Source organism: Sphaerodactylus townsendi, linkage group LG10 (genome assembly GCF_021028975.2).
Source record: "Sphaerodactylus townsendi isolate TG3544 linkage group LG10, MPM_Stown_v2.3, whole genome shotgun sequence".
NCBI classification, from domain to species: Eukaryota; Metazoa; Chordata; class Lepidosauria; order Squamata; family Sphaerodactylidae; genus Sphaerodactylus; species Sphaerodactylus townsendi.
In genome coordinates, this window is record NC_059434.1 from 40,734,804 (window position 1) to 40,750,239 (window position 15,436).

General features: G+C 40.9%; 1 non-coding gene across 1 annotated transcript; it reads left to right on the forward strand.

The window, feature by feature from the left end:
• Nucleotides 1–5,074: 5,074 nt before the first annotated feature.
• On the forward strand, nt 5,075–5,236 carry LOC125440428. Its single transcript, XR_007245697.1, has one exon. It is a non-coding gene; the product is annotated as a U1 spliceosomal RNA (small nuclear RNA).
• Nucleotides 5,237–15,436: the final 10,200 nt, after the last annotated feature.

A 15,436-nucleotide genomic window follows, 5' to 3' on the forward strand; every position in this document is an offset into this window, starting at 1 on the left:
TCACTGTAAAAATAGATGAATAAAGTTTGTTTTGCCAGGCCATTCTGCAGACATGTCATTTTCCCTCTTTTTTGCTTTGAGGGGGGTGTCTGGAAAGCTACAATGACACAAGAACCTGCATTATGTGTATATTTGTGTCACCATAGCTTTGCAGACATCTCCCTCAAAACAAAAAAATGACATGTTTGTGGGATCGCCAGGCAAAACAAACTTTATTCATCTATGGCAGAGGCAAGATAATTTCTGCAGCAGCACACAAAATGGGGGGCACAAATGTGAAACTGACGAGAGCTCTGTCAGCCAGCAGGCGGGAAGAAAGAACCATTCTGGTTGGCAACGCTTGTGTTCTCTGTGCAGAGAGAAAACAAAAAGCCAAAATGGTGCATGGAAAAAACAACTGTCAATATCAACAGCAGAAAACTATCAGATCATACAAATATTTGAACCCAGGTTATTTTATAATAAACCTACCTACCACCAGCAGACCAATCCAAGTGGCTGCAGAGCAGATGGTGACAGTTCTGTTCTTGATGGCAATAATCTCTTGGCAGACAGACATCCAGGCAGACAGAGAGGAACCTCTTCCCACCCTGGCTACAACTTCTTTTCAAGCTTCTAGAGCAGGGGTCTGCAACCTGTGACTCTCCAGCAGGGGCTGATGGGATTTGTAGTCCATGAACATCTGGAGAGCTGCAGGTTGCAGACCCCTGTTCTAGAGCCTAGAGGGCAAGGCAGACCAGATGGTCATAGTCTCTTCCCAGGTACTTCCCTTTATAATTCCAGACATTGCAGGCAAAGGGTGGTAACAACCCCACCCTTTGCAGCTACAGGTTTTCTCCAGGCTATAAAATCTGACAAAACCAGATAATGTGGTTAGGATTCACAATGTGAGTTACTTCCTGTGTTAAGATAGCTGATTAAATAACTACATCACCTCAGTGTGATACTCTTCTTTCCAGTATCATGAATGCTGGTAATGATTACAGGGTCAAGTGCCCAAGGAAACAAAAGTAATACTACAGTGCATGGTAAACTAGAAATTGGCATGATTTTCCTAACTCTATTTTCAATTGAATGTTTGAAATTATAAATGTATGATAGTAGTCCTAAAATGTAAATAAATAGCGTCCCCAGACTCACCGGGGGTCGCTGTTGCAGAGGTGGGGAGGCACGATAGGCATTCCACCGGCTGGGAGGATCTGTCGGCCTTGGGTGCGAGTTCTCACGTATTCTAGAGCAGCAAAGCCCAATCATGTGCGGAGGGAAGTGGCCGTGCACACCTTATAAGGCGGTGCGCGGGCTCGCCTCGGTCTCTGTTAACAGCCGAGGCAGCAGCAATACCCACCTTCCCTCTCTTCCTTTCTGTTCAGTGGTTGTGTTTCATTACAGTTGTTACAGTTTTTGGAGTTTGTTGAGGTTCATGTTAACTTTTTTGTCACAGCCTGGTGGGTTTTGGGCAGGGGATCACATTGTTTGGGGAGAAACTGAGCCTGTGAGCCGGACTTCTCCATGGTTGGGGGCCTCAGTAAGAGGCTTGGGGGGGGGCGGATCTCATGGCACAAGTCGGGAGGTTATGCAATCAAGCCCACTACCCCCAGCAGAGAGGGGTGTCACAAATAGGGCTTGCACCCAGATGGCACCCGCTAACTCCCTGTCCCATGCCCCAGTAGGGATTAGGGACAGTTTTGGGGGGCTCAGCAAGGGTGCTGGCCCACTGCTCTGATGTGATCCCTCTGCTCGCCCTAGCTTCTCACTTATAATAAAACGGGCTAGGGCCCAATTTATTCCACAGTTGGGTTGTGTGTCATCTTTGCCCCCAGAGGTATGCTCTCCCCATCCACCCACAATACAACTCCAGTTGGTTGTGGTGGGTTTTCCGGGTTGTGTGGCCATGGTCTGGTAGATATTGTTCCTAACGTTTCACCTGCATCTGTGGCTGGCATCTTCAGAGAAAAGTCTTTCACACTGTATCTAGTGACAAGAGTAAAGTTTAGTGGGGCATATTGTCCATGTTTCAGGGTGGGGAACCAATCAGAAAGTGTTTGGGTGGAACTTGCTATGCATAGGTGTGGTTGAGTGCATTGTATTGCGGGTGGGGTTATCAGTCCCTTTTTTTAAGTACTGGTACCCAAGCTTTGCTAATTTTCAGAGTTTCTTCTTTCTTGTTGAAGTTGTCTTGGTGTTTGTGAATTTCAATGGCCTCCCTGTGCAGTAACCTTCCGAATTGTCCAGAATTTCAGCGTTCTCAAATAAAATGTTATGTCCAGTTTTGTTTAACACATGTTCTGCAACTGCAGATTTTTCAGGATGGTTAAGCTGACAGTGTCTTTCGTACTCCTTAATGCGAGTCTGAATGCTGCATTTTGTGGTTCCTATGTAGACCTTTCCACAGCTACAGGGTATGCAGTAGACTCCTGCAGAAGTGAGGGGGACTCTCTTTTCCTTTGCTGAGAGTAGCATCTGCTGTATTTTTCTGGTAGGTTTGAAGATGGTTTGCAGTTTGTGTTTTTTCATCAGTTTCCCTATTTGATCTGTGATTCCTTTGATGTATGGTAGAAATATTTTTCCTGTGGGGGGCTGTTTCTCCTCAGTCCTCTGGATTTCTCTTGGTCATAAAGCTCTTCTGATTTCTGTTGTGGAGTAGCCATTATCCTGCAGAGCCCAGTCTAGATGATTGATTTCATCAGGGAGGAGATGAGGTTCACAAATTCTTTTTGCACGACCTGTCAGAGTTTTGATTATACCCCTTTTCTGTTGTGGATGGTGGTTGGAGTTTTTATGTAGATACCAGTTTCTGTGTGTGGGTTTTCTGCATACTGTGTGGCCCAATTGGTGGTTGGGTCTGCGAAAGACCAAGACATCTAAAAAAGACAGTTTTCCTTCTTTTTCAGTTTCCATGGTAAATTGGATGTTTGGATGGATGCTGTTAAGGTGGTCCAGAAAATTCAGCAGTTCCTCCTTGCCATGGCTCCATATTGTAAAAGTGTCGTCCACAAATATACCCCACTAAACTTTCCCCTTCTCACTAGACACAGTGTGAAACAGACTTTTCTCTGTGATACACCTCTGAAGATGCCAGCCACAGATGCAGGCAAAACGTTAGGAACAAGATCTACAAGGCCACGGCCACACAACCCGGAAAACCCACCATAACCAGTTGAATCCGGCCATGAAAGCCTTCGACAATACAATACAACTCCAGATGATTTATTAAAAACATTTCTTTGATGTGTATGCAACAGGGAGACATCTGTACCGTGGATGAACATTTTCAAGTTTTATATTCAGTTGAAGATATTAATCCATTGAGATAGCATTTTAAATTGGTCAAATTTAATTCCACTTCAATGTTAATTAAAAAACCTTAAATAATTAAGGAGCACCTGACTGACACGAGATCCATTTTAGGCCTCACAAATAAAAATGCCATTAAGATCTAAAAACTCAGTTAGAAAAAGGACATGCAACAAAAGTTATGAAAAGTCCTATACTTACCTAGTATAAATCCCAAAAAGGAAAAAGTAAAGATTTAGCATCACCGTTTAAAAGATGTTCAGCTTGCACTTTGTCTGATAATGAATGGTTAAATCCTGCCATTCGATTGAAATGTTATTTCTAGTGTCAAAGATAGCAATTCAGGGATGAGGAGAGGTTGTTGTTATATCAGGGTTGCTGTTATTTCAGTATTATACAAGCATGTAGTTCAGCTTCACCAAAGCAACATCTGACTCCTTGCTTCTCTATGCTGAGATTCAGTTGTTCTCAATAATACAGCATCTCTTTAAGCAGAGTTGTCTGCAATACATGCATACTTAAAGCAAAGCAACAAACAAATGTGAAGTTGGCTCATATTCACTGTGTGCATTCAAATCAACATTTCAAAGAGCAGGTGTATCATAAATGCAAACAATATGAGTCATAGTGAATTGGTCATCTTGTTTAGTTATTTGCAATATGTAAACTCATCATGACTTACCTTTGATACAATTCATTTCTATCTATCTATTTTTTATTTTATACTTCATGCAGTGGAGAAATAGAAATTATAGTTTTCTACAAGAAAAAATGAGATTTAATTAAAATTTAGAAGGAGAAAATAGAATCATAGAGTTTGAAAAGACTGCAAAGGACATCAAATCCAATATTCTGCCTTGCAGGAATACATAATGAAAGCACTCCTGATGGATGGCCATCCAGACTGTTTAAAAACCTCAAAAGAAGAAGAGTCTACCACATTCTGAGACGACGTATTCTAATGTTGAACAACCCTTACCATCAGGAAGTTTTTCCTAATGTTCAGGTGAAATCCCTTTCCTGTACCTTGAATCCATTACTCCTTGTCCTAGTCTCTGGAGCAGCAGAAAACAAACTTGTTCCATTTTCAACATACATCGCTAAGCCTCTCTTCATGGAATCCAGGCCTTTTCCATTTTGGTCACCCTCCTTTTGACCTGTCCAACTTGTCAACATTCTTCTTGAATTGCTGTACCCAGAACTGGATACAGTATTCCAGGTGAGGTCTGACCAATGTAGAATAGAGTGGTACTGTTACGTCCCTTCATCTAGATATGATACTCCTATTGATGCAGCCCAGAATTGCATTAGATTACTTGACTGCGACATCACACTGCTGACTCTTATTCAGTTTGTGGTCTACTAAGACTCCCAGATGCCTTTCACATGTACTGCTCTCAAACCAAGTATCACCCATTCTATATTTAATTTTTTCTGTCTCAATGTAATATCTTACATTTATCTTTGTTGAAATTCATCTTCTTAATTATGGCCCAGCTCCCTAATCTGTCCAGGTCATTTTGAATTCTGTCCCTCTGGGGTATTAGCTACCTCTCCTAATTTGTCATTTGCAGATTTTATTAGCATGACCTGTATTCCGTCATCCAAGTCATTGATAAAAATATTGAATAGCACTGGGTCCAGGACAGACCCTGTAGCACCCCACTAGTCACTTCTCTTCAGAATGAAGATGAGTCATTGGTGAGTACCCTTTGGGTTTGTTCAGTCAACAATTACAAATATATCTAAGAATAGACTTGTCTAGCCCATATCTACAAATAAAACCACCTAGGAGGGACGCTACCATGATAATAAAGATTATTTTCCCAGGGTGATGCTCATCCATTACACTCCAGGTGTTCTGACCCCTGGATTTTCCCAAACTTGACTGGATAATTTGTGGTAGTGGGCAGAGTGCATTAATAATACACACTTTTCCAAAACAAATGAGATGTTAAAAGATTGTAAGTGGGCATTTTTTAGAGAACTGTATTTTGGAACTTTAAAATAGTTTGCTATCTCATCTGGGTTATAAAGATATTTTCTGAATATTTTCATTGATTATCTATCATCAGATTTATAGTTTACAAATAATCTGACTTGAAGGCTGTAGCATAAGGTTGCCAGGCACAGAGTAGCATCCAGCAGGAGTCTGAGGGGGGCAAGAAATGGCGGTACAGTTGGATGATGCAGAGGAAAATCTAGAAGTTATGTCAGTCTGCTCTGGAACTGCCAGCAATTCTGGCAACTCCTAGAATGAAGGAGAAATGACATAACACCATTGCTTAATATCAGTTCCACCCTCTCCCATTACCTACTGGAGTGGTAGCAGGAAATGGGAAGTGGGAGATTTTCCACCTCTGCATAAATCTTAAAGCAAAAACTATGTTTTCATTCATTCTAACCTGGTTGACTCAAATCTCTAGAGAAGGAAGTGTAATACATTCAGTTCTCTGAGACAAGAGCAGTTCCTTATTAATGCAGAGAAACCCATATTCAAAAACTATTGTTTACACAGATTCAAGCTTGTACTTTAGTAATTTAGGCCCTCAAGACAGTAATGATTTTTCATTCAAAGGAACAAACCCTACAAAAATAGAAGAGTCTAGCAGGAGGAACAGTGATATCACACTACTGCCAACATCTAGCAAATGTTTCAGAAAACAGGCTCAAACAAGAAATGAGGATCTATTGTTAAAAAATATCAGACACAGGACCATTTATGAGTTAGAATCTACATGATGTTTCCATCTCTAGTGTTGATTATCTTTCTTTCATGACTTGGGCTCCTTTATTCTAGCCATATTTTAAATTTTTTTTTAGTTTTCTTTGAAATTGTCTTTCTAAAGACTTCTTATATAACAATTATAGACAATCAAATATAATGAATCTTCACCATAAAGACCTCAAGATGGAGTCAAACAACCATTTGTTTCTCAACATGAGGTACTTGGTTTTTATTTGTTTTATATTAATCACTTCATGGTGAGATCTATTTGGAACAGAGTTTTTTGATTGTCAAATAATTTAGTCAATAATTTAGCAGGCCCACTAAACTCATACCTATTGGTAACAGGTGACAGATCTGGATTTTTAATACAACCTTGTTTGACAAGGATATCCCTAGGAAGGGCAGGCAGTGGCCAGCGATTCCACGCTGAGGATATCCCTAGGAAGGGCAGGCAGTGGCCAGCGATTCCACGCTCCTTTATTCTAGCCATATTTTAATTTTTTTAGTTTTCTTTGAAATGGTCTTTCTAAAGACTTCTTATATAACAATTATAGACAATCAAATATAATGAATCTTCACCATAAAGACCTCAAGATGGAATCAAACAACCATTTGTTTCTCAACATGAGGTACTTGGTTTTTATTTGTTTTATATTAATCACTTCATGGTGAGATCTATTTGGAACAGAGTTTTTTGATTGTCAAATAATTTAGTCAATAATTTAGCAGGCCCACTAAACTCATACCTATTGGTAACAGGTGACAGATCTGGATTTTTAATACAACCTTGTTTGACAAGGATATCCCTAGGAAGGGCAGGCAGTGGCCAGCGATTCCACGCTGAGAGAAAATTAATTTTTTTAGCAAAGCACACATTCCAAATAACTTGTAAACTTTTAGCGGGAACTGTTTTTTTTTAATTCACCTAGCCTGAAGATGCCCTCCCCTGACTCTTGCACCATTGCCTTTAACTTCAGTAGGATCTGGATCATACCTGTGATTTGAAACCCCCCCCCCCTTAACACCTTAAATGCCTCTTTTCATTCTACAAAGCCAAATGCCTCTTTTCATTCTACACACCCAAAATAAGATACCTGAAGGAGTCTTGAAAAGAGGCCGTTTCTGGGTGCTTTCCAGTCAGCAAAGGCATCAGAGGGGGAAAGAGGCTCTTTCCTGCTTGACTGTTTTTCTTTCTGGTCAGTTTCACCCTCAGTTTGTGCTTGGCATTTTGTGTGTGGCAAAAGATATTCTCCCTGCTGCCATTTGCTGAAGGTAGCCCCAGGATGTTTGCCCTCCAGGCTTCAATTCTGGTTGCCTTTTCAGCCCAAAAAGTAGATATTTTTACTGAGCTGGTCCAGCTGATTCTGGCAATATAAAGTTTTCTTATTTTTTTAATTTTTGAGAGGTTATCTTCATAGCTACACAGACACACATGGGAGAATCCTAGCATCTCGGAAGACTGGCCTGTTTCCTTTGAGAAGCGTTGGGTTGATGTGCCCTCTGTGGGCCAATTTTTCTGTCCACGGAGGGCAGCTTAACCCAGTGCTTCTCAATGGGAGGTAGATGAGTATTCTGAGCGGCTAAGGTTCTCATGTTTGTATCTGTGTAGCTATGGAAATAGCTTCTTGCATTTTTTTTTCATTAAGAAAACTATATATTACGAGAATTGGCAGGACCAGCTGAGCATCTTGGGAAAACAAATGGCGGCAGGGAGAATCACTTCACTGAACACAAAATGTTGGGCACAAGCTGAGGATGGAACTGACCAGAGAACAAAATGGTCAGGTGGGAAACAAAACACCTCCTGAGCTCTGCATTCCAGGAGATTCCTTGAAGGTGGCTTAGGGGGAAAAGGTGCACTTTGAAGCATTTTTTTAAAAAGATACCTTGAGCAGAAATAAGGCACCATGAGGACGTCTTGGGAAAAAGTCTGTTCAGAGTGTCTTCTAGGGATGCCTATTTTAGCAGTCTTTGGACATCTTATTTCTGCTGTGCAGAATGGATCAGTGTTCACAGCCTGTAATTTGCAATAGATTTTTCTATCACTGCCTCTAATAAAGAAAAGATTGTTTCCTTTTTCCGAGCAGGCAAGCACAGTACAGCACAAGAGATTGTCATGTAGTCCTTCCATGAAACAGGACCCCCTCACACAGACATTTCTTTTGAATTAAATGAGAAGTCACAGATGTCACACTGCTCATGCTGTGACTAGTGGTGTGCTCACTCAGTTGGCACTGTGTATCCTTACAAGTAATTGGTTTCCAAGTGCACCACAGAAACTGCTTCATCAAAATCATCAGAATGAAATTTGTTTATGGGCAGTGAGTCTGATGTTCTGAAGCACCAAATCCAAAGCTTTGCTTGGAGAAAATAGTAAAAGCTGGTAAGAAATAAAAAATAAAGATGAGTAAAAATTTATCAATAGGAACACCAGCAAATATTCTTAGATGGAGCATAATAGCATAACATATCCTTAAACAGCAAACAAAATGAATGCAGAGGGCAGTTCAGCAACTAGGAATGTGATTTGGTTCTATAAGAACATGACAAAATGAAATTAGTCGTAATATCAGTATTGCAAATGATAGACAGTAGAACAGAAAAAGTGTGTCCAGTTTACTTCAGTAAAATAGGCAAGAAGGAAAGAGCAAAGTACATAACTCTGGTATCTGATATAATTTATCTCATGGTTTTATGTAATATCTGGGTGGAATGAGCACTGCAAGAATCCAAGCTTAAAGAGAGGGGCTTGTTCTGCACAGATACTTTAAAATGTTTTGAGTCAGGAAATAAAACATTTCCTCCATGGATTATCCACATTGTTTTTACCTCAAAAGTTTTATTTGCAACCTCAAACATTTGAATTCCCTTTTAAAACAATTCTGTAGCTGAAACAAATAGCATCATTTGCTGTGTAGTCTGTTTAGGATGTTTCCCATGCCTCTCTGAAGTCCCTGAGCTGCCATTTTCTGTGACCAGTCTCCATTCCGTGCTCCTGTTTTTGGAGCCTTTCCGTTTGTTTGCCATCTTTGGAAAGTATTCTTTGATGAACTCAACACAGAAGGTGCAGAGAATCACAGCACAAAGCTGTGAACCATGCAGACTTCAGGAAACTTACTCTGTGACTGCAGTTGGTGAAACAGTTATATTTTCTGGGGTGTAGTTTCTAGAACATGGCCATACAGCCCGGAAACCACACAACACTCCAGTGATTCCGGCCATGAAAGCCTTCGACAGTTACAATTTCATTAACCCAAAGCACCAACTCTGCTAAAAGAATAGCCATGCTGCATTTTATCACTGGCTGGTTTGTCCTGATTGCTGCAGAAAGTTTTGGTCCAGCAGTGATGTTCTGGCAACTACAGCCTGATTCTCTGCAAGACTATCTGTGTCAGAATTCATCAGTACAAATCTCTTTGTGCTTTGACAGCTCTTGGACAGGATAATATCAAGGTATAACCTTCTTTTATTCTCAAGCATCACAAATGTGCAATCATGGCTATTATCCTATTGTTGGCAACCTGTGGGGAAGATTATAGATGGCTCCTGGAAGGTTGAAAATGCTAACTGTGAACTCTTTTTCAAGCATGCTGTGACAAGCCTATTTTTTTCCTACAGTGGGGATGCACATAGCCTCTTAAGATTTTTGGGATCCAAATTCATTTTGAACTGGAAATCTTGCCCTTGGTTTCCAAGTGTTCTACAGGTAGAAATATAGAGGCTTGGGGTTTGCTGCTGTGAAAAGTTTTGTGGTGCACAAGGAGATTATTGAGATCACTGAGATTCGGTTAATATATAAACAACTAAAATATTTATTTATTCACAGGTTGGTTTTAAATGAACATACCAGAAGCACAGTCTCCAGACAGACAAAGTAGAAACCTGGCTAAACAATTTAATCTGGTCATGATTACAGAGAGCAGTTAGACTTTTTGACAGTGTTTTGAAACACTAACAGACTTTTATTGACTAGGCACTAGGTTGGATCTTCTCTCTCACACAGGATTGCACCCAGCCTGTCCTTCACCCAGAGTTACATTAAATTGTACAAGGTCTGCTCATCACCAGAGACAGGCCGAGCAACTGAGAATTCTCCTTTCTCCCACACTACCAGGCAGAGCTACCCTTCATTCTGTCTGCTCTTTTTTTCCCCCAGCCAGACCTGAGCTGTCACTGCTCTTTCCCCGAGGCAGAAATCAACTCCCTTTTCTCCTGTTTACCTCTAACATCCCATCTCCCTTCTCGAAGGTGATTGGATGCTGGAGCAGCACTCTTATGGGCTCAACTGAGTGGCTGATTTTCCCTTCAGGAGCAGTTCAGCCTCCTGTCCATCACTCAGGCAGTCCATTTTCAGAGGAGTACTTATCAATCATAGCACACTGTTTTCACCCTTTCCCGTAATAAAACCTCTGTAAAATTGAACCATGCCTCTGCTTGGCAGGTTCAGGCAGAAATATCTTACAGTCAGTCAGATTGTGCTTTCTTTGGAAATTCTAGAAACCAAATCCTTTGTTACCTTGTTTAGCATTTTAACTGACTGATGCCCTTGCGCTTTTGTAAGGGAACAGTAGACCTGCATCCTGTGTAAATGGTGCAATTCAGTGACAATAATTTATGCTTGAAAACCAAATGTACACTTTTTCTTCTTCTCAACATGTTAACTTGAAATGATAGAGCAATTTAGAAACAATTTTACATGTCATTTGCTCTCTAATGGCATCTTTGGAGCAATGTTTTTCATTATTTCCTTCCAGTACTAATGTCTACCTTATTGAATGTTTTTATACAAACATTTTCCAGAGGATTAGGAAATGTCATTTAAGTAATGCTGAAATAAACCTGTGATTCCATTTAGAATTCATCGTTGCTCTTAATAATCTGACTTTTTGCCATCTGAAATCTTGTGATCTAGCCCAAGGACGTTTAAAATTCTACTTTGAAAACACAAATGCATGTGTGAGAGAAATCCTAAAACTTGCTAAAGGCTCGAGTGCCTGGAACCCTAGATTACATTACAATAAAGCTATTTACAACAAAGCCATCCTGCATTGGATCATCCTGGCAGACTTAATTTCTTTTGGACAAAGCATGAGCTGGTTTAGACCAGAACAGGTATTTGTCATGCAAGTTCAGAACCATTATCAAGTGCTTGATGGAAATGGGATATGTCTCTAATTGGTAAAAGTAGCCTCTGACATCAGACATGGGGATTTGCGTGGGATTGGGGAAATCCATTTGTCAGTTTAGAAAGGCTTAGATCCAACTCAATTTAGCATACATATCTGTATGCTTGGGATTTTTCCTTGTCTTCAGTTTTCATTCTTGCAGAAATTGGGTCCACAGGAAGTTGGGTAACGGTTAAGGACTTCTTCAACTTATTGTTACCACTTAGCACAGGTTCTGAGGAACCTAATACTGCATAAGAAATGTGTTTAGCATAGCACAACTGTGTTGCTTTTCATTTCATTATCTCTGTGCTGTTGTTACTGTGTGCTTTCCCCTATATTTTGTTTGCCCTTTTGACCTCCTTTGAAACCAACTTCCCTTTCCATTTTGTCTATTTTACTATAAACCTTTTTATAAAGATTTTCCTTTTTCGCTTCACTTAGTACAACCTATTTTTCTATGATAGTTCTCTTAATCTTTTCCCCATATGTCAGATTTTAATGGTTGATACCAATGGTTTAATGGTTGATACCAATGGTTGATACCAAGTTGGTGACTTTATTTCTACTACTGTGCTGGAAAAGGGCTTTCTCAGCCCTGAGTGGTTCTAAGTGGGTGTGGTGTCTTTCTAGGGAACCCTTAGTCTAATTTAACAGATCTCACCAGCAAGGAGAGGCATCATTTCCCTACTGTAACAGCATGCATAGGCCGTCTAGTCTCTATTCAGATTTACATATACACAGCAGCAACTAGGGGTCAGTTAAAAACTCTGAAATGGACGTTGATCAGCTATTTGATCCAGTCTCAGCTTTTCAGTGAAAGTTTCTAAATGGCACTCAACACAAACAACTCCAGATAATAGAACTGTGAGCACAACAGCAATTTGTATGTGCAGGTCTCTGTTTAGCAGTGGATATAAGTTTGTGTGTACACACACACTCACACACAAACACACTATTTTGCATTGTTTGGTCTCTAGCTGGATAAGGGTAATTAGGTACAATAATAATTGGCATAACCCATTAGACTGATATTAGTTACATTACAGATTTTCTTAATTTGGAGAGAGGAACTTTTTAAAAAATGAATGTGTTGAGAAGTCAGCTGCAGAAAGGGAAATGAATATGCAGTATAGGAAAAGCAGACCACTTTTCATATGTAATGTCAAGGTATCTTATTTAAGGGTGTCAAGCAAGGCTGTGTCCTTGCCCTTTTACTTTTCAACCTGTTTCTACAGGACCTTCCTAATTCCCTTCCAACTGCTCGAGCTCACCCTCCCATCCTTGGCAACGCACCTTTGGCCACTCTTCTATATGCTGATGACACGGTTTTACTCTCGCGCACTAAGATAGGCCTGAAACGTCTACTACACCACGCCCTTACGCTTGGAGACTATCTGTAACGCCAATCCAATTCACAATAAAACTATGAGAAGCACGTACCCGGTAGGTGGTGAAATTTCTCAAAATCGTGGAAGCCATCAGCATGGTCTATCAATGGGGAAACAGGAATTTCGGAAGGCCAGAGTCAAAAGTTTCAACTACTTGGGAATCCATTTCCAATATAATCTGAATTGGACCGAGCAGTACAAGCATATCTCCCTCTCCACCAATCAGTGCACAGCAGCAATTAGGCAGTTCTTCTACTCTCAAGGGGGACAAGCAGCTGTGAGAGCCTTTGACGGCAGACTGATTCCAAAAGCCTTGTATGGCGCCCCAATCTGGCTAAATCATAAACTAAAGCCTCTTGAGTCTATACAATCTAGGGTTTTTTGTGAACTACTTGGAATTTCGAACATTGTGTCATATCTCTTTTTATGTTCGGAATTAGGTCTAAATCTTCTCGAAACTCGTATATGGCTCTCCTCACTTCGATATTGGCTGCACCTCCACTTTCAATCAGAACAGGACAGCCTAACTATGCAAATGCTTTCAGATCCCTACCTCTCCACTTGGAGTCTCCTGATTAAGACTAAACTTAATTCGTTAGGCTTTGCTTTAGATTTCTTCATAAACATGGACGAAGCTCAAATAGTCAAACTTCTGTTGCTAAGGCTACGAGACGCTGAAAACCAACTGCTCTCTACTCAGTACATGAAGGGCATTCTACCTGAGGGCTCCTACCTTCCCCCCTTCAGTAAAGGGCTACCGAGGTATTTCTACAATATATCTTCGCCGTACCTCTGACGTACCTTAATGCTAGCCTGACTGAATGTCCTACCCTCAGCAGTTCTGAGCGGCAGATTTCTCCAGATCCCATACCAACAGAGAATGTGTCCCTGCTCACAAAAAGCCATCGAAACAATCGAGCACATCCTCCTAGATTGCAATCTATATGCTTCATTTAGAAGACAATATATAGAAGAAGAAGAAGAGTTTGGACTTATATCCCCCCTTTCTCCTGCAGGAGACTCAAAGGGGCTTACGATCTCCTTGCCCTTCCCCCCTCACAACAAACACCCTGTGAGGTAGGTGGACCCATAGATATAGACCCATATATTGAGAACTATGCCTACTCATCAGACAAGGTCAAATCTTTCTATCTGCTTTGTGATCAATATCCTCAGAGATCCCTAGACGTTGCCAAATTCTTGGCGCTGGCACAACAGATTCACCACAGATTTTAGTTAGTTAGTTAGTTAGTTAGTTAGTTAGTTAGTTAGTTAGTTTGTTTATTGTTTTAACTGCTGATAATGTCTGAACCTACTTATTTTAACTTGATTCTCCTCAACCTCTCTGTTGTATTTTAAACTCATGCCAATAAAAGGTTGATAAAAAAGGGTATCTTATTTAGGAACAGGTGCTAAATTCTCAAGCTGCCATCCTGCACTATTTACTCATAACCAAGCACGTTTGCCATTTACTTATCTAAGCATATTTAGCTACACCAGTGCAATTAACTGCCACTTATGCTTGAATGAGCATGCCTTCAGTAAGTCCCTTTCTCCTGTTTGATAGTTCTGCCTCCTCCTCCCTTGTCCAGGCGGCCTCTTCTTCATCACTTCCCTGGTTTTTGACAGCATTTTGAACTATTTTGGTAATCCAAAACAGTATCCACATTCCAAGAATTTGCTGTTTGCATTTACAGAGGTTGTTATTTATTTCTTGGAGTCATTTTTATACCCAAATAGATTTTGTTAAGGGGAAACCCTTCTCCCAAAGCAGTTCATAGTTCTATTGGCTATCTTCATTGGGGATTTGCAATTAGATAAAGTGCTTTGTCTGATTCTAGCTATCCTTGACCCTTGCAATTAATATTTATTGTTCTGCCCTCCAAGTGAATTCTGTTTTTGGTGCCCTGTACTTGGCTAGGATAGAGTGGGGGAGACACAAGCCAGGTTCAACAGTTCAACAATAGGTTTATTACTTAGAAGAATTAAGAAGAAGAAGAAGAAGAAGAGTTTGGATTTATATCCCCCCTTTGTCTCCTGCAGGAGACTCAAAGAAGCTTACAATCTCCTTGCCCTTCCCCCCTCACAACAAACACCCTGTGAGGTAGGTGGGGGTGAGAGAGCTCCGAGAAGCTGTGACTAGCCCAAGGTCATCCAGCTGGCATGTGTGGGAGTGTACAAGCTAATCTGAATTCCCCAGATAAGCCTCCACAGCTCAGGCAGCAGAGCTGGGAGTCAAACCAGGTTCCTCCAGATTAGATCCATGAGCTCTTAACCTCCTACGCCATTGCTGCTCCTAAGACCCTAATTCAGTAGTTCTCAACCTGGGGGTCGGGACCCCTATGGGGGTCGAATGACCCTTTCACAGGGGTCCCTAATACTCTCTGCATCAGTGTTCTCCATCTGTAAAATTGATAAATGTTAGGGTTGGGGGTCACCACAACATGAGGAACTGTATTGAAGGGTTGTGGCATTGGGAAGGTTGAGAACCACTGCCCTAACTCCTCCCTTGGGTCTGTCTAAATCAAATTACTTGCTTGTCTTGAGCAGATTTGAAGCTGTAGACTGTGTCTTCTCTTGGTTGCTTTCAAGAAAGTCCACTGTGTCTTGCTTCCTTTTAGTTCTTTCAGTCTTTGTCTGATTCTAATTGCTGTTAACCTTAACTTGTGCTCCATATATCACCATAGACTACTATGGACCACCATATACATCATGAATATTACAGTCTCCAGCTACCCTTGGCACCTTGCTCTGACTGACTGGCTAGAGCTAAAACAGGGGATTGCTGGGTAAAGAAGGAAGACTATCTCTTGGAAAATGTCTTAAAGGGACGGGGGCTAACTAAAATTCCCTCC